Raw genomic sequence first — 18,964 nt, 5'->3', positions numbered from 1 at the left:
TGTTATAATTAAGACTCGGAATCTCTTGGTGTGCTCTTACATAGCACAAGACTCTTTAATCAATCTAGAATTACTTTTACATGAACGGGAAAGTTTCAATATCACTGCCTAATAATAACTTTTACGATACGAATGAATGATAGAATAACTTATTCACTTAATCTCAAGCTATTTTAAACAAGTGTTTACAAATTTTATATTTTACAAAAGTTGTTTTTGCTACTTTGAGGTATATTCAGAATTGGATGTTCAATGTTACAAAAATTATTCAGTGGAATAAACATTGCGCTGAAAAAGTCATTCACGTAAATTGACTAAAAAATCTATAGACGAAGCAGAAATTCGTACTTTCAATGAATTTTTTTTTTACTCATGCGCACATGTTTCCTATTAAACTAACTTTCATGCATAAAAAAAATCTAAATTATTTGGTATAGTGATCAAAGGATTCAAGCCGTTCGTTAAACCGAGTTACTTAACCAACATGTGTGCGATGTACGTTTTTATTATTGGATATCTCTCCCGTTTTTGCTGGGTGTAATCTGACACGACTACAGGTCTCACGTGTATTACAAAATCCGTGTACACGAACAACATGTACCCGCATATTGAAAAGCAACTAAAGCCGTGCTAGTAACTACACGTCAGTAATAACTGTGTTACACTAACCGTGCGCAACGCGCGTTTGTATACACACGTATCGGATTTCGAGTATACGTATAATTTAAGCATCCGATATCATCGAGATCCGTGTGAACATTTTTTCTGGAAGATCTTGTTAAGTTAAGGTCGATAAGGATTGTTCATAATGAAGTCGTTAAACGTCATTTATGTAAAATATTACAGTATGTAAACGATATGTGCACACGTGTCACCTATCAACAAGGGGTGATAAAAGTGGCATAGCTGATTACACGCGAGGTAACGAGCTTCAAATGTGACTGCGTAATGCGGAAATGCCACAGGAAAAAAATCCAACAAAGTAAACGTTTACAAGTTGATTCGGTGTAGATCTGATATATTTAATATATTAGATATATTAATAAAATGTATCGTCCAATATTGGTTCGTGTTAAAGCAATAACACATAAAGTTTCTGCTCGTCATCATCAAGAAGAAGTCGCATCAGTGAATATTGCAAAGTGTTGCAAAGTTCTGTGCGGCGAACGAAGATCCGATAAATAATTCGAGTTCAGCCTTCCGTGGAAGTTTCTCAAAATGTTTTCGTAAACATCTGTTCGATATGTAAAATATATTCGTGCGTATTATTTTTTTCCGCAGGGAATTCGTCATGCGTCAGATATATAAATAAGTTTTTTTCTTGCTCGGACTTGTTTTGTAGTTATTTATTATATTTTCATAAATAAATATATTACATTTAGGTACATGAAAATATAAATATAATAAATATGAAAATATTATTATTGAAAATTGTATATAAATCACATATCACGATCAATAGTACTTTTTCATCGTCAAAGCTATGGAAAAAGAAATCTTATGCTTATATCGTTTTAGATTTATTTCTCGTAAATTAAAATTTGCAATTTTACCACAGCAAATATTGCTTGGAAACTGCGGGCATGCTAAGTGGAGTCTGCTCTTTATGGTCGTCCAACCGCAAGATAATTTTTTATAGCGCGCTTGAGAGCGAGAAATTTAATTGCCCAAGTTTGCTGCTTTACAACTTTGTATCTTGTACGTTTCAAGTATTGCATCAAAATGTTTCGTCGTGCTCAAAACGATTGCAGTCGCGATAAGTTCTACATGAGTTTTTCCACAGAGCAGTGGAGTAGTTAAAATTTTTGAATCGGTATGGAAACTCTGCTGATGTACTTTTATAATTTTTATTAATATACAATATTCTTATTAATATCATTTTTTGTTTTTATTAATATTAGATAATTTTTACTGTTGAATAAATTATTATATTTAAATAATGCAAGAAAAGAATTTTATTGAAATGTCTAAACATTTAGCGAGATACAGATTTCAAAATAATTTTGTTGGACCATTAAAATAATTATATAGAAAAAGCATGGTGAGCAATGCTTGCAAAAAGTTTTGACATTCAAGCAATTAACCAGTTTGAACGTTCTACATAATTATTTTAATAGTCCAACAAAATTATTTTTAAATCTATATATATATATATAGATAAATTTTAAATACTTCAACAAAACTGTTCTTTCTGTATGCATTATAAATTTATATAACAGGGCTTTTGTGACAAATTTAAGTAAAAATTTTCTTTCTCACAGCGAATGAGTTTATTAATAATTTTATTGAGGCACTCATTACAATAAATGATGTAATTTATTTCTGAAAGTCCACAGTGATCAAGAGATTAAATTGGTGCGATGACAGACGGGTTTAATTGCGTTAACCTTAATTTAATCGTCCCAAGTCCATCGTGTTTCATAATTATGTACCTGGTAATGACCTTAAATTATAGGACAACAAATCAGACTGTTTAAGCATATGCAATTTACCAATATTTACACATATCGATCTGCGTACCTAAGGCCATTTATATCGCTTTCATGCACATTGATGCAACTTCCGAAAAAGGAAATTGCATTCACCGAATGACAACGTGAAAAGTTTAATTCTTCGCTTGGTGCTTTCATTAAGTCCTTAAATAATTTACATTCACGCGCTCGCAGGTCGTTAGGATAATTTATGCGCTTTTTATGCCGTAACGGTCACCGTAGCAAATATTTCATCCATGTTGATCGTTCCTCAGAAACATAAAAACTATACAGTTCTAATGTGAATTTTAACAATGGAAAGCAGAATGTTACAAGGTTTATTATAATTTTCACTTTTCATATTAGCGTTAATTCATTTGATTATATTTCAACTGCAAGATTCAAATTAATATTCAGTTAAATTTTTTAAATATTTTTATCAGAGAAATTTTGCGAGAAACGTATACATTAAATAATTCTTTTTCTTCCTGTTGTAATACACACGAGTTAGTTTAACATTGTGAAATTATGATACCGTCGAGCGAGGAATTTACGTCTAGTTGCACGTGAAAAAATTCGCCGTGGCAATTATCGTCGAGGTTTTATTTCCGTTAACAAAGTTTTTATCGTCGTTCACGATCGCGTCTACAGTAGGAAACGTTTTTAATGTATTCACGCGTGACTCTTCACGTTCATCTCTACGCGCAGCAGGAATACAGAGAGTGATTTATAAAAGAGAGGATACAACGTGTGTGCGATAAACTTGATTCTTTTCGGTAAAATCTGCATGGAAAAAAACTCGGGCAGTTAATCACGCCAAAGTTAATTAGCGCGTGATTAATTAAACGTATGTCAAGGTATCAAATCGACCGATCTCCCAGGAGTTCGCTCTCTGACTCCAGTTCGGAACTTCGAATTAATTAACCTTTCGCCGATGTAACGGACAAATTAGGCAAATCATCTTAGTAGATGAGTACTTATGCACGAATGCATATGCAGCTGCATCGTTGACTCTTTAATTTATTATCAGATGCATTCGCGGAGTCGGTAGACTCCGTCGGACTCATGCTTTATGTAAAGTTGGTATGTACAGAGTTGCCGAATGTACCTTTTCATTCAACCTTAGCCTTTTCTTTTTTAATTAAGTCGAGGGTGACTTGACCGACTCGCAAACATGGAGATATGCATGTGCGTTTTCCAGCACGTGAAAATTGCAGATGCACGTTTATCGATAGTGGAATCTTGCGACACAGATTCAATAGTAAACATAATAATATATTTATACAAATTTATCTACTATCGCAATATTCTCGACTGATAGTAATATTATTTATTCATGCTGCAGACAGTATCGATAAACGATCTTTCTTGCGTACATTCTGAAAAATAATATCCATTGACATTGCAATTTTTAACTCTATTATTTATTATTTTATTTCATGTTAAATAAATGTCTATAATATTATATATATCTGTATTATTTGTACTATAATTCATTCTTTAAAGGTTTATCATTAGAGCTTCTCAACTGCTTGATCCATTGAGTTATACCTGGATCGGAATACGGTAGATGTCATTCAAAGTATCTTGAAGCTCTTTTAATTATAGTAAATAATCCTTTCAATATTTTAGTTTTAATTTTTGTTAATAAATATTTTCTACATATATCAAGGAAATGTATAAAATTTAAAAAATATATTTAAAAAAGATCTATTAGTGATAAAAAAAGCAATATAATTTACATGTATTATGAAATAATTATTTCCCCTGATTTCTCTTAAATATTGTATTATTTGAAAAACATATATTCAAATGGAATTAATAATTTGACAACTCTTATAATTTTGACAAATTGAAAAATATTATGTATATGCACACAATATTATGTAATGTACTCAAATATTGTGTATATCAGCCACGGTATTTAACTAGCACGTGTTATACATTTCTATAATTTCGACCGCGTATTTATTGCTCGGCATATTAACTGCTTTACTACGATAATATAACCATTTTGCATGGAATTATTTTGCATAACCGTGTATTTGCGCATAAAAGTCGATTGCAATTCCATCTATTAGTGAGGCGTTATTATCTCTAGAAATCTCAATTAACTATTTTATAAACATCATTAAATTTACTATTTATTTAAATTTTGAAACGATAATAGGGACCGTCAGAAGGTTTATATAAATAATATTTTGTCCGTTTCAAAGAAGCAAAAATATTTCCAGGAAGAGAGAAGATCCTTCAATGTTAAAGATAACTTTATAAAAGTATGCCGTCTACTTTATGCGAAAATTTCAATTTTATTTTAGTCTGTCGTCGAGACGATCGATATAACGTTGCATGCGATTAGGAAATTCTCGCGAAATTAAATTTCCACGAGAATGAACGTAGTTTGTGCTACACTATAGTTATGTATTATAATATATCGCGTGAGAAGAGGAACAATAATAATCTTACTATGCGTTCGCATCCGGGATCGTAAGATATTTAACAAATTTCTAATTTCACAACATTGGATATCAAAAGTGAGACGCTCTCTCTCTCTCTCTCTCTCTCTCCCCCCCTCCCCTTCTTTGTATAGGTGAGTAAATAATTGGTTGACATAAGCGGACAATATATCGATAATTGTGAACCGAGAGAGTAATGCAAATTGGGACTAAGGTAATGCCACGAACATGATGCTATCGTTACCTGATGGGACTTCCTCTTGCGTGCTCGTATATTTGCGTATACGTGTGCGGCTTTGAACATGAGCCACATTCGTACATACGTACACGTACACACATTGTGCGACACGGGTCGCACACGTATATGTGCGGTATACGTATGATTTGCCGGAATCGGCTTTGCGGTCGACCAGCGAATATATCACTGCAGCTTTTGTAGCTTTGATTCCGATCGCCGACGAGAGAATGAGGGTCAGCGGTGCACCACCCGACTATTTTTGTGCCGTAGGTACCTCTCCGAAATGAAGCTCTCGCATTGGCTTTTCCACTTGTGATCGTTGCCAGCAGCAACTCTCCCTCGAAAATTGCCACTTTGAATGAAGATATAAGGGACGATTTATATCCCTTTGACGTATGGATTTTGACAGTACGCCGCGCCATACGCCTCCCGGCATATAAACAATCGCTATTATTTACATTATAGACAGAGAGACAAAGCGGTTAAGCTGTGCGAGCACTAGGATTGTTATATGTTGTGTGCGCTAAATGTAAATATATTATTAGAGAAAAAAAGAGAAATAATAATAATATTAATGCTGAACTTAATGTCATATTGAAAGATAAGAGGAGGGTGGTTTGAGTAAGCAGAGAACCATCAACCCCATTTTCAGTAGCAAAAGTGAAACGACATAATCCGTTATTCTTGGAAATTGCAGAAAAAAAAGAACTATGAATCACCTGATGGACTTCTCTCGTTCCCATTTTAAAGCCACGTGGATTTGCATTTAAGTCAGTTGATACGGTCATACGCATCAAAATCTCGGAATCCTCTCGGTTAAGCTATTAAGCGAGGCTAGCTTTTTCTTATCCATTATGAAGATGAGCAATGAAAAAACAAAGTTCACTTCTTATCATATTAACGCGAAACGTAAAAGCATTAGATTATTTGGATCGTGTAACATTACCGCATTATCAAGTCTAGCTGCAGTAGCTGAGTTAACAAAGTTAAACAAGAAATTAAACAATGGAAGGAGCCTTATCTCAAACGTCACGTTAACAAACATGTCTCGCCATATGACCGTTTTCTTTGGACGAGAATCCATCGATCCACTTTATCTCCACACGATCCCCATTGTGCCCGGCGCTTTAGCGAGTGCCGATGGGACCCGTAAGCACGAATGGCGCAAGAAAGAAGGGCTGAAAGAAGCGTGCCAAGCTCGGAGGGTGGCGCTCAGAGTAGGAGGGTGACACACGAGGTGGTGAGATGTCGTTGGATGAAGGGGACTCCCTTTTCGCGGCCGGCATTAAAGCCATTCCGCGTAGCTGGCACCGAAGAGTCTCCCGGGGAAAACGCTACGGCATTCGACGCGGCTCCCGGGGGATTTAAAGAATGGAAAAGCTCGCGTACCTTCGCGTACAGACACCCCATCGAGCATGAGCGCGACGAGTTAAGGAGGATAGAATCTCCTCGCGGCGGCAGTAGTCGCGAATAAATAAAAATAACGTCGCTCCCTGCGAGAGACGGATAGTAAATGAGCCGCTCCTCGTGGATCATTTGTCACCACGCCCTGGAGCTGAGCGCGCGCTTGATATTACCTTGTTGTGAGCCGAGGGTGTCATTACGCGACGTCGGTCGATCATCGGGCACGCAGCGTTTATGCGGACGTTAATTGTCGCTATTATTTTACGTTCGTATACATCCGTTACGCGTTGGCGGTTCGAAAACAGCAGTTCCGCTGCCGTAAATGAAAAATTCGCCTCTAGAATATCTCGTACGTTCACGTATGTTATTTTGTGTATATACGTTATTGTGTATACATAAATTTCTAGAATGTCAATAAAAATACGTCATACGTTCACAAATTCAAAGATTCCCATCCATCATAATACCCCCTGATTATTGTAATTATATTGTTGTAATAATTGACGTTTGTGACTAGAACGCATAATGATGGACAATTTATCAATTCAACCATTAGCGATAATTATAGTTCACGGGCACTATGGCTTCATTCGATTATGGAAAATATTATTGACAGATGGGTAAGCCGGGTAAATATATAACAATGTTCCTTGATCATGAATCATATTTATGAGACAATGTAAGTATATTTATGCAACGCAAAGCAAATATAAAATATTTCTCGGATAATTTTAACACAATATTTCAATTTCGGAATTGAATTTTAGAAATCCAAATCGCCTGTATTATATGTACGATACGTAGAAATTGTTATTGATAGATGGTTGAGCCGGTTAAATGTTTCCCTTGATCATGAATCATATTTATGAAGTAATATAAATGAAATGATATGTATATTTATAAAACAGAATACAGAGACAAATGTAAAATAATTCCCCAGATAATTTTAACACCATATTTCAATTAAAAATTTTAAAATATTGAATTTTAGAAATCGAAATCATCTTATACTATCTTAAAATTAATAAATGTTGTACTACAGATTTGAATTTTTACAAATTTAAATCGCAAAGTTGAACTATAAATTCAATCAAATATATTCGTATATGGTGGACTTACAAGCTGTTACACACCGCGGTCTCATTCGTCGACGGCGAATTAAAAGTTTGGGACGGTATAACGGCATGGTTTATGATGCGCCATACGGCGGAAAACAAGGCGGAACATTTTAGTACTGTGGAGTTTTTTTCCCACATGACTTGTAACTTTTCGCGAGAGCGACTTGAAACTTTCGGGATACAGCGGAATACACGCGAGCTGTATGAAATATGACGGGATGCCATTAAAAGAGCTAATGAGTATATACGCTGTGTTACGTATTTCTGTTTTAAACGGACGTACCGCCGGGATTTGACGTTTCGTGCTAGTATCGCGAGTACTCATACTGGAGTTATCTTTGCGTCTCGCATGAATACGGTGGACGGGTTACGTGATTTTACAGAGCAGGAAAGAAGTTCTTTTCTACGTTTTTTCATTAAAAATTCAAGTCGAGCTATATTATGTTGTGTTGTATGAAATTATTATATGTATATTCTAATAATAGAAATATAGTATATTAATATATCATTCTATCATCATTATTATATCATCATTATTGTAATTTAATATAATAATACAATAAACATAACACATTTTGATGTATTAAAATCTCAATAGATTAAAATCTACCGAAAAATAAGATTATATGGGAAGAAGATTATATGCACTGAGAAAAAAAATGATGTTGATTCAATTAAAGTCTATGTTATGGGCTGTCACTAACATAAGTGATTCATGTATATTTTTATTGACATATATATAAAGGCATAAATTATTATTTCAATAATCAAGATTTTCAATAAAAATATACATGAATTAATTACTTATGTTAGTGACAGCTCGTAATATAGATCTTAATTGAATCAATAGCGTTTTTTTCTCAGTGTGGTTTTATTGAAATATCTAAAAGCTACATAGATAGAGATATCTAAAAATAATTTTGTTGAATCGAAGTAATTATGTAGGACACTCAAAACCAATTGTCAGAATATCTAAACGTCTTGCTGCATACATGAACGTTCTATATATAGTTATTTTGATAGTCCAACGAAATTATTTTCAGCTCTATTTAGTTAAATTTTTAGATATTTTTTCTCATATGTTCTAATTAATTGGATAATTCTTTTTCGAGGTATTATAAAAAAATATATAAAATAAAGAGAAAATACTTTTATGATTCAGCTTTTGAAAAAATAAAAGAGAAGAAATATAAAATAAGGAACGTTCTCTGTAAATTTATTACACAAAGAAAAATTGTATAAGTTAATAAGATCACTAAGTCGGTCGACAACGTCGTCTCGGTTACAATGATATCGAGGTATCATTGATTCTTTATTTGAGGGGAAAGGAAAAAAACTAGAATTTTTCTAAATTCAGTCTTACATGTGGTCCATCTCTGTCACGGTTGGGCGAGGAGGCTCACAGATCAAGAAAGAAGGAGAGACATTATCGTTCACAGACACGCTCGCCTTTTTCTTTCAAGCAAGAGTCGTCGACACTGCGACGGTAAGCACTTTCATTTTTGTGCCTTTGGCAAAGTTCTCGACGCAAAAGCTATAGTAGCTTCTCACCTCTATGCGAATGTATGATAGAGAAGGCAAAATTGTTGGTAAGTGACGAGAGAGAGGGGGGAGAGGCAGAGGGGAGGGGGAGGGAGGGGAGAGAGAGAGAGAGAGAGAGAGAATTCTGAACAGAAACGAAAAAGAAATGTGAAGAAAGGGGTCGTTCGAAGTGGCTCGGTCCGACCAACATCGGGGAATGATTTAGTGTAAATAGCGAGCAAATCGAATTGATACGTGTACAGATAAATCGACAAGTGTAACATGAAACAGTAATCTGATACACCCAATGCTGTTTCATAATAATAAGTCGAAGATATTTATATTTATATCTATATCTTTTTTAGTTAATTAAAATATTTCATATCAATATTGATATAATACAAAAATATATTTATTCTTGAAGCTATAGATCTTTATATTAATTAATTTTTATTTTGTATATACTTTTATACATAATATTTTATATATTATATTTTATTGCTATTGCTTTTTTACTTCAAAAGTGACACAATTCAAAAAAGTAAGTTTTCCAAACAAAAAGGGAAAACTAAATTTTAACATGACAGAAAGTTATCGATTAATGAATAATAAAAAGAATATATTTTAACACATGATCAAATATTATTACTATTTTCATTTTACAATCCCTAAAAAGTTATTCTTTATAGTGTGACGATTTCAATGATTTTTTTTTAAATTAATTCATTTTTGATGATTGATAGAGAAATGTTTACCTAACTACTCATTTGACAATAATATGATAATAATTTGAAAATCACATTTTTTCAGTCGTATTATTATTTTAAAAATAAGAGAATGATATATATAATATGGATATGTGCGATATTTATAAATTAATTTCAATAAATTAACTAGAGAGTACAAAACCCCTTTTTATTATCATATTATTATACACGTACAAGTAACAAATTATGCGTGTATCTTTTTGCTGAAAAAAATATTTGAAAAACGGAATAGCTTTTCCAAACTATTACTAAAGGACATTTTTCAACAATAAAATTGCTTTCGAATTCCTATCATTTTTTGCATGTCACGAAAGAACAGCGTGGACATTTTACGCCGGTATCGAGAAGCTCGACAGAAAGAACTGAAACGAGAGGAGTCGAATGAGCGAGAGAACGCTCTTGCAAAGAGACGCAATATCCTTTGGAGGGTCATTCGAATCAGAGGATGGACAAATAGAAGGAAAGAAATGCAGGAGAAGAACGGGAGATGGTGTGATCACGCGAGGTTGGCGCGTTCGCGATCGTTACATCCCGAGAGCACGTTTCGCGCACAACTCTCCTTGTGCTGGTAATACAGACGCCGCTTAATAATTTCTGCGGAAGTTAACCGGCGCCCTGTGTACCCCGTGTTTTTTTAAATTCCCGCAAGTATTTCAGCGCCAGCGAGTTATTGCCGCGACAAGAGCAAATGGCACGCGGACGTGCCGCGCCGGCGCTCGTCTCGTTTGTGGCGAGACGTTAAGACTTAACGCGAGCAATTCCCCCGGAGACAGCGACGATACTAAAGTGAGCTTAGGAATATCGCTTTCCGCGGACGTTGCGGGAATAATATACGATTCATCGAAAATTGCATAGATATGTATAATATATTCGCGTTAAAATCTCATTCGGAGTCTCGTGTTATAGATAACGTCGAATTCAAATATTTTGGTAATTGGCAGATTTAGAATCATCCTTTAGAATTTTTTAATGAAAGACTTCAAAAATTTTTGAATGTCTTGGATGAATAATATTTTTGATGAATAATATTTTTAGATTTTTGTTCGTATGATTTCTGTTTCTATTCATATGCTTTATATTCTATTCATGTGAATACTGAAAAGATATTTGCAGATCCATGAAAAATCGAAACTTTATTTGATTATGTTAAAATTCTAAAAATGCTATAACTTTATTGAGACGTTTATTTCAATAAATCCGTAAATTTGTCTGGAGAATGGTGATATTTTTTAAGCATCTTATTTTTAGACCGTATATGTACCTAACATGACTAGGAATGAAATATTTATATTGATCGAAACTGGATCTTTAATGCTTTAAATTATTCATTGTGAATTATATAGATACCTATTATATGGATACTTATACTATATATGTACATGCATATATATTACTATATATGTACATCCATATTTGTAGTCATTTGAATCGCGCGCCAAATTGATTTTCCGAATTTATAAACGCAATTAAACTAGTATAATAATATCACAAATTAAATTAAATTGTCTAGCAATTTTTAATAATTTTTAATGCTCTATCAGACATTATATTAGAAAGATGTTAATATGCTGAAAACTGTAAATAAATTTTATTGCGAAAAATATTACCTTGGCCTTGTATTTCATATGCGCGTCCTAAGCCTTTAGACTACCGAGACTTGTTACTCTAAAAGCTTAGGATGCTCGTACGGAATATAAGAGACCCCAGGTTCGACTCCCAGCAGAGGTAATATTTTTCGTAATAAAATTTGTTTACAATTTTCATCAGTACGTTAATATCTTTCTAATATAATGCCTGATTGAGCATCAAAAATTATTAAAAATTGCTAGTCAATTTAATTTAATTTGTAATATTACAGTAGTTTCATTGAGGCATTTAATTTTTAATGATATTATTTAATGTATATGGCATGTTCGGATTCTCATCTGGGTGCTCCCCGGATGTCATGTCATCCTTGTTGTTTATTGAATGTTAAATAAAGATGACGTGACATTCGAGGAGCATCCAGGTGAGAATCAGAACACGCCTTAAGTTTTTAAATTCGCAGATATTTCGATTTGTAAATGACATGTTCTTCAAATTTTTTCTATATTTGAATGGAAACTTCAAATCAAATTTCAGATATACAGACTTTGGATTTACAAGTTCTGGGATTCTCCCGAGATCTCTACACAATCTACACGCTCTCTACATGCTCTACTCTCCAAATTTACAAATTCAGAAACTTGAACTCAACACGAGTTCTGAAATTCGTAAATCTTTGAATTCACGGTATTTATATAGATACATAGCTTCTCAAGATTACATATCATCACTACATATGTGGAAATCTCGAAGTTTCACATCCGTAAATTTATAACTGATTCACAGAAACGAATTTGCGAGCACTTAAAACCTGAGATTCTTTGATTCATAGGAGTTGCGAACTCTACTTACGCTTAAATTTACAGATCCCGAAATTTACACACGCTTGCATCCCCTGTGGTCGTTGATCCTCTGATATACCGTAGTTACTAGACACATTGTTTCGCAAAGCTTCACACAGATCATGTTTAATACTTCGCGATATGCTCATATTGCGCGTATTTACTACGCTCACAAATATCGCTGTCGTAAGCGAAACGTTAATTTTCCAAAGTGTCATTATCGACAAGTTTTAAGAGGAGCACCAGGCTAATTTCTGTGTCGTTTCTGCGAGTTGTATCGAGCTCTCTAATCCTCACGATTGTGTTGCCAAACGACGGAACGCATGTGTTATTCAGTGATCGCCTAAGCAATTAAGCTCGGGCACGGACGTTTCCAAATTGAGTTCGTGTTCGGTCGTTCGTGTTATAACGCTCAACCTGGACATTAGTTATATCCCTGAAAAGGGTTTCGCGCGATTCGCGGATATCAATTATTCCGGGAGCTTTAAAGGGTATATATTTTGCCAACCTGTAAATACACGGCCCGTTTTTTACGTGCTCATTTCGCGTATTTTTCCCTATTACATTTTATGAAAATAATTCTTCGTATTCTTTGAGGGTTTTTATTAAATATTCTATTTCATTTAAATTTTTATACCCGTATTTACAAAAAGATGTATAAAAAATATTATGTTATACGAGTATAAATTAGTTGTAGACTGGAAAGTCAAATCTATCGAAAAATAAATAGCGTACAAATTAATTTCAGTATAGCTTGAGAGAAACTATACGGACAGGATGATTTTGTTAATTTATTTAAAAATTTAACTAGACACAAATCTGAAAATCATTTTGTTAGACCATCAAAATAATTATATATAAGACGCTCAAATTGGTTGCTAAAATATTAAAACTTTTTACAATATTTCTTATTAAAAGCTTGAGATTTTTACATAATTATTTTGATAATTTCGAATTATTTTCAAATCTGTATCTAGCTAAATGTTTAGATACTTCAGCAAAATCATTCTTTCCGTGAAAAATCCGTGAAATGAATTTTTGTAATAAATATTCACGAGACGATTCGCATCTAAGAGTGTTGAAGGCGATTGCACATGCAAGTGCATTCCTCAGGAATTCGATTTGAAAGGAATAGCGAGATGCCTAATAAGTTACGATACAAGACTTTGAAGCTCATTCCTCCGACATGGGAACTGCTGGCTCATAACCACTCAGGGCTGGCTGCCCTTTCGAGAAAGGGTGCAGGCCAGGCCGCGTTTCGCGTTTCGACGGCCGCAGCTTACCGCGCCACGGGACGTATGCGGCGGATATTCTTGCCCTCTGTATCTCCCCTTTGGCTCAGTTTCGCTCAAATCCGAAACGAGCTTTCAGCTCAACATTAGCAAGTCTTATGCCGTAATGCTCGATACTCTATTTCGAATCTCGCGCTAACACGAAAGCAGATCAGAGGATGTGTGCATAAAGTGATTCACAATTATTTAATTACATTTTGCATTAATAAAATTATCACCGATTGCTCTTATACATAATTATAGTCCCACAAGTGTGAGTGTTTTAAAAAGATTCCTAAAGATAGGAAATCTTATTAAAAAAATTATGTAATTAAATGCTTCAAGGTTTGCGAATTTACATATTAATATTTTTTATAAAAAATTACGGAATATAATGCACAAAATTGCCTAATAAAAATAAAATATTAGAATAACGCCTTATAAAAATATAATAATAATTTGTAGAAAAATATATATAAATAATAAAACATAATTTCTCTCAGTTGTTAGTAATTAATGCGTGTTCATCGTTTATGCTTGGAATAGAAAAATATAAATTTAGAAAGAGAAGATTTCTCTCGCGGTTTTCTCCTCAAACGTCGTTCGAAGATGCTTCCGAGACTTTCTTCGCTCCGATCTTCCTTTGTCGGAAATGCGCTAACGATAAAAAGGGTAGAAAATTCGTCGGGTGTATCGCGAAGAATATTCAAGTAATAAGATGATCTCGTTTCCGGTGGCGTGTTGGCGGCCGCAGCGCAGTTGCCGATGTCGATCGAACACGCCCCGAATGCGAATGTAAGCGAAACGAAATTGCAGCAGCTGGGCTTTTGCTCTCTCTTTCTTTCTTTTTCTCTGCCTCTCTCTCTCTTTCTCTCTCTCTCTCTCTCTCTCTCTCTCTCGAATAGAGAGTGGAACCAGCCCCCGAGGTCGTTGATTAGATAGATGAAGTGCGGCTGGACCGAACGCAGCAACGCAAGCGAGAGGAGGCTGCTGGAACAAAATTCCCCATCGAGTACAGTTCGAAACAGTCTAGAAACTGTTTGTTGCCTCGGCATCGATGGTCCGAGGTGAACGTATACGCGCCTCGCGACTTCCTTTTCCCCGCACGTACCTCATTTTTATTTCGACTCTCTAATAAAAGCGCGGACCCGATCTAATTTCGTTTGAGGCAATTTGTTCCTCTCGGGCCACTTCATCCGTCTACAAATCGTGCCTGTTTTTTTCTCCTTCGTCTCTCAATTATTATATGTAATAACTGCGTATAACGGAATGCATTTTGCGAAGCTACACTAGTACGGCATGTCAATATCCTGGAGCGACTAATATCGGATTGATAAAAGAGATTTTTAATAGTAAAGACAGAAATAACGATATACTTTTAAAGAAGAAGGCTAAGTGTCATTTCTTTCAGGCGGATCTCTCCGTTTTGTCCGAGAGACTGTATCAATAGAAAAATTCTGCAACGTGCAGCGAAGCTGATGTTGGCGCAAGATCTAGCAACCGAGATTTGCGAGGCACCAGTCACGAACTTACGAGAAGAATAAGAAGGAGAAGAAGAAACGTACAGACGGGGGTAACGGAGCGGGTACGTCCCGGTAATGGTACCGGAAACTACACTTACCCAGGAGTTCCGGCGCTTTGAGCCTTCCTGCGCTCCCGAGTTTCGTACTCCCGCTTCGGCTTCTTACAGTTCGCGTTAACGGCTATTCGCCGCTCCCCCGCTATATCCGAAATCCATGAATCCGTACTGTCGTAGCGTACTGAGCGCCCAGCATCGCGAAAGTCGGAAAGCGAATTCCTTACGGAAATTGGAAGGAGCGTATTTATTGCTGCTTAGCGATTGATGCCGGAACATCGCTCGAAACTTCCCCTGGGAACTGGCCGCGAATGTGGAAATTTCAGATATTTATCGTACCCAGGCACGACTTTAATGCTTGCCTTTTTTGTTCTGTCGTTTCTTTTTTTGTCATCGTCCAACAATGCCTGCGGTTTTTTGCAAATTGCTGTTTTTGCGTAAAACGCTTTTATTGCACTATCAATTTATAATCCGAAACTATTTCCGTTCATTTGTAATTCAACTTTTCTGCTATGTAATAATTTAATTGCGAGTATTAATGTAATGCTATATAACAATTTAATTGCGAATATTAATATAATTTGGGTTAATATGTTATCTACTTATAGAAAGAAAAATTTAGTTCTTTAATAAACCGCGTGTTATATTCACGCGAAAATTGAACATTATTTCGCAAGGGATTAAAAACATAAATCTTACGAATTCCATTCTGAATTTTCATTTGGGAAATTGTGCTGGGGTACTTAAATTGTAAAGTATATTTATCGTTCCCACAACGAGATGAGGCCAAATTCGTCGACAGTTTATAATTCTTTAACATTAAGTAATTGCGAAAATACTTTTTTCACCGCAAAAAAAAAATGGGCCAGCAAAACTTGTCACAGGATTCGTAATTGAGAGAACGAGCGCGATTTCCGTTACACCCTGTATATCGATCGGATGGTGCGTGCCGGGTTTCCATCGGATTAACAGCTTCTTAATTTTCTCGCGCGCAAATCGGAAGATTTACAGCGCCGGTTTCCCTATAGGTACCAGGCATGCAAGCGTTGCGCTCTCCGCGATATTGGTTTCGGCTCGGTCGCTTTAAACGAACGAACCGTTAATGCACTCTGACCTGGTATTGGGTGAGCCATTGTGCAACGGGGAAGCGTGTAAATAATTTCTACCCATCTACCTCCACGCTCACAATACGAGCCGTTCGACAAGAGAGGCTTTAAGAGGGTAGTTCGTAAATCCTCCGCGAGACTTTGTCAAGAATAGCGAAGTAACGACAGACGGCATGTAATACGCGAGTAAACACGCGAGTAACATACCGCTAGACGATGTATGGTGTACTGCAGCGCGCGATCATATTAACAATTAACTAACTATCGCGTCAATTATCTAATTCGCGAGTCAATTTCGCCGGCGGTTTTGTGTAATTTCTGGGCACGTTATTCATGACAATCATGATTACTTCTCTGCTCGCCGTAATAAATACATGTATGCATTTCTTACTTTCTCACACATGCAAGAATTTATTTCAAGAAATAAGGGAAATGTATCAACTAGTGGACAGTTAGTGGACATGACAATTCGTTGGACGAAGTTATACAAAATTTTTTAATGATACGTACAATTTTAAATAAATTTGTTGTTTATAAAAATTTAGTAATGATTTATTTAAAATCATATATATCATTAAAATCTTAATATTTAAATGTTTTATCATTTTGTCTAACAATTGGTTCATATCTACTAACTGCTACATTTACCTTATGAGTTCTAAGTGTATCCAACTTTAAGTACAAGTACTTATAATTCAACTTATAAGTAATTTCTGAAATTTTGGAAGAAATAGAAACAAAAAAACCGCAAATATTTGTACAACTTTGTATGTTATAAATAAATATGTAAAACTTGAACGTATAAGAATAAGATAAATGTGAATTATATGTATAGCGAAATATGCAAAGTTTTTATTTTTACGCGAAATTGATTTAAATCGAATTATAGTCCTTTTTGTCTGATTTTATTACTTATGCTCAGAATAGAACGATTATAAATCTTGTTCAAGATTTTCAATTACATTATGATTAATTATTGGTCGTGTTATGTTATATATTCAAAAATAAAAACAATATGCTATGACTTATATAGTTATAATTGATAAGAACGTTGATCGAATTTGATTGCTATTGGCAAAGCTTTTAGCTTCTTCAGATGAATTATGCCGTCACAATTTTCGACGCGACTGTCGATATCATTCAAACGTTATAAGGAAAATTATTACAAAAATAAAATATACTCTGATAATTCTATAAATATTACTAACATTTTATCTATTTATGTCTGCATTAATATAACTTCCAAGAAGACCATAATACTTTCTTTCTTATTTCCTTTCTTCCTGCGAAATCTCTTTATATAAAGCGACTAATTAAGAAAAATTGAATAATATTAATTTTTAAGATGGATGTCTATGAAAAGTAATTGAGATAATAAAAAATTAAGATTATATATTAAAAAATCTTTATGTGTAGGTATTACATTAGATATGACTCCTTCTAAATAACACCTCGGTTTCTACATTAATGATTGGAGACAAATCGAGCCGATTATAACAGAACTCAACAAATTCTCTCCGGAGTGCCATAATACATACTCCGAAATTTTTATTGCGCTGAACATGATGCTGTTGCAAGAATTTGCGTAGCACGTCAGGATTTTAAATAAAATATGGTGAAATGGCCAAAAATTTGTTGCTCATTTTACTTCATTTTACTCAAAATCCTGACATGCTATGCAAATTTCATTAACAGTATTCAACGAGAAAAAATCTTCGGAATATGTAGTATAGCGTTTCAAAGAAAAAAAGTGATTTTTTAGCGAATAGAATAATTTAATTTCAAAAACAATCAAAATATCCATGGAAATCAATTTGCATTACTATTTTTGCAATTAGCCTATTTGCTAAGTAACAATGTAATACGTATTTATATCCCAAGTGCACTGCTTGTGTTGAAAAAGTGGTCACTGCATTATCTCAATATTCGGTCGTCCAAAGTCGCGTCTCGTACAAACGAAGACATGTCACGAAGTCAGGGCGGAAGTCAAATTTCGCAATTTTGCACGAGAGCCGGAATTTACGTTGTCAGCGGCACGAAGCACTCGGGCTACAAATTTATGGGTCGGGTCTTCAAACAAGACGTACGTAGAGCACGATTCCCCGTCCGTTTCTGAGCGCGGGAGTAAAATTAATTAAGCAGTCAAGGACAAACTATCTGCTAGACATATCCGGGGATGTGAACCCGGCCGCCCAATTTTCAGTCGAGGCATATTGCGTTTCCCCCCTCCTTTTCACCCTCATCTCGCCCTCAATTTCCCTCTATCTCGGCCTCTTCGTCCTCTTATCCTTTGTCGTTCTCCCTTTCTCTTCGTGAGATTATTCAAATGTCGTCTTGTCGCGTGTCATCCTCGAGAATACTTTCCAAATTGTCTATTAGCGTCCCTGCCCTTTTATCCCATATTTCACTTTTATTGCGCTAATTCAAGGGATTGGATAAGTTGCGCGGGAGGTGTTTGGTATGGTTTCGTTATTGAGTCCTTTGGAAGTCGATTGGCTGCACCGCCGCCGTTTAGTGGAATCGCACTACCTCGGAAACTGAGCGCTAATTAAGACATAAGTCGGGCGAAAATGTTACGATACGGTCTGCAGAAATCCTTCCGCAAGACGC

The 18,964-nt window shown here is 35.1% G+C and overlaps 1 protein-coding gene across 2 annotated transcripts in view; it reads right to left on the bottom strand.

Annotated features, from left to right (window-relative positions):
* The window catches only part of LOC105152413 (uncharacterized), a 260,147-nt gene that overhangs the window by 4,791 nt on the left and 236,392 nt on the right, over positions 1–18,964 (bottom strand). The gene's annotated exons all lie outside the window — the stretch shown is intronic.

This window comes from Acromyrmex echinatior, chromosome 4, assembly GCF_024713525.1.
Source record: "Acromyrmex echinatior isolate Ae372 chromosome 4, ASM2471352v2, whole genome shotgun sequence".
NCBI lineage: Eukaryota > Metazoa > Arthropoda > Insecta > Hymenoptera > Formicidae > Acromyrmex > Acromyrmex echinatior.
This window is presented reverse-complemented; position numbering and strand designations above follow the sequence as displayed.